The sequence below is a fragment of the Cyprinus carpio genome, chromosome B9 (assembly GCF_018340385.1).
Source record: "Cyprinus carpio isolate SPL01 chromosome B9, ASM1834038v1, whole genome shotgun sequence".
NCBI classification, from domain to species: domain Eukaryota; kingdom Metazoa; phylum Chordata; class Actinopteri; order Cypriniformes; family Cyprinidae; genus Cyprinus; species Cyprinus carpio.
The window spans coordinates 2187014-2189056 of record NC_056605.1 but is presented as its reverse complement, the minus strand read 5'-3'; the positions used below and the strand labels follow the sequence as shown (position 1 = coordinate 2189056).

Here is a 2043-nt window from a genome sequence, read left to right as displayed (position 1 = left end):
AAGGTCTTCAGGCTCACTTAAAAATAAAAGGCAGGTGTGTTTGATTAGGGTTGGAGCTAAACTTTCCAGGACAGTCGATTGCCAGGAGCAGGGTTGGGCACCCCTGCACTACAAGATCAGAGAAGTCCTGTATACGTCATCTGAGGGAAACTTCACAGCTTTGGTTCCCAGTCACGGAAGTTTTGAGTGAGCAGGCCCGGAAGTGGAATAACACTGGGATTCACACAGATCAGTGGACGTGTCTGGTATTGCGCAGAGTCGATTTGCACAGGAGCACAAAGAATGGAGGAAAGACCATCCATTCTGCTTTGTTGCTGTTCCGACGAAAATTCCTGGCGGTACCATGAATCATTTGAAGTGGGAATGTGCTATTGCAGGAAAGAAGGGGACTCCATGGGAAGGAGGTTTGTTTAATGACGCTATAAAAAGATGACCATTCCTCATCACCCCAAAATGTGAATTTGAGCCTTCACTGTTCCATCTGAATGTGTATCCATCAGGAATCCATCAGGGCACAGTGTTTTTCCATCCTGGAGGAGGATAAAGACTAGAGAACTGCTATTACCATTAAACAGATCCTCTTAGGGATTCAGGAGCTCCTGAATGAACCGAAAATACAGGATCCAGCTCAGGCAGAGCTGTACACTATATGCTGTCAGAATAGAGTGGAGTACGAGAAAAGAGTTTGTACACAGGCCAAAAAAATTTCCCTGACGTAAGCGAGGTGGAGGGATGAATGAATGGAAAGAGGGAATATGTGAATACTCATGCTATCCTCTCATTTGGGGCTTGAAATAAATAAATCATTACAATAAGATCTATAACATGTATTCAGAAAACTGATATGGGGACTTTTTTCCCCTTTCATTTTCTGATCTAAATGATAGAGGTTTGTAATTTACTGAGGTAGTGTCTAATTGGACCAACAGGAGATAACCGTTAACTGTTATGGCAGCTGTCTCCACACAATCAACTTTGGTCTGAACTTTGAACCTCCAATTCAACTAATACCTTCAGCCAAACCACTTCTCGTCATAACAACTGTGACCAATTAAGCTTGCCAATTATGAAATCATATATAAAATATCCACCCCCCTGCTGTGAGTTTTGCCTCATTGGACTCTCCTCCTGTGAGGGTGGACGAAACGATGGGTCCCCCATGCTATGCTGGAAGAGGGGGGCGGTAATGATCACTAAACATCACTGGTCAATTACAGCAGGAGATTGGCATGCTGAAGCATGACCTTTGCTGTGGTTACCCTCTGAATGGATCCTGGTGTGGGTATGTGTGTGCATGTTAAGATGATAATGTGACGAGTAGATGGGTTCAGGGCTGTTGAAATGATTCAAATTAGAATATTCACTTTCCAAAAATAACCTGACAGAGGCTGTTGTTTATGGATGTCTCCATGTCCGTTATTCATGTAAAAATAGATAATGAGCTAAAGATAGGGTTACATCTTTACATCCAGTAAAACATTAAATGCTGTTCAATTTTGTTTGCTGTGCAAGTGAAATATATGTCTATTGTGAGTGTTTCCCCAAAATTTTGTGGTGACATTTTTATATTTTGCTTCTAATTTAATCAGTAAGCCATTATATGCAAAGTGAATGCATACAAAATAACTACTGCACTGGAGAACCATTGACAGGCTTTAGCCTCTAAATAGTAATACTTGTTAAAAAAAAAAAAAAAATCCAAGCTGAACGGTTTTATTCATTTAATAATATACCATTCAGCACCACTGAATGAACACATTACTTTATTGCACCAAAACTTTATTACAATTACTTGTTTATTCCAGGTTATTTATTTATTATTATTTTTTTTCTCTCTTTTGGAGAGTCCATTTCTACTTCTCTTGGGAAGGACGGAGATACAGATATTTGGGATACATAATTCATTGAAAATTTGTATTATTGGAAATAACCTTTAGTGAAGGGTGTCTGTCTTAGTGTGTGTTCTGTGCAAATCTGACACTTTAACCTGCCAAACACATCTCCTACGGTACCAAATTTAAAGGTGCACACATCACCAAACTA

At 39.8% G+C, this 2043-nt stretch overlaps 1 pseudogene; it reads left to right on the top strand.

Annotated features, from left to right (window-relative positions):
• Positions 1–214: 214 nt before the first annotated feature.
• On the top strand, positions 215–1524 carry LOC109086370 (annotated as a pseudogene).
• Positions 1525–2043: the final 519 nt, after the last annotated feature.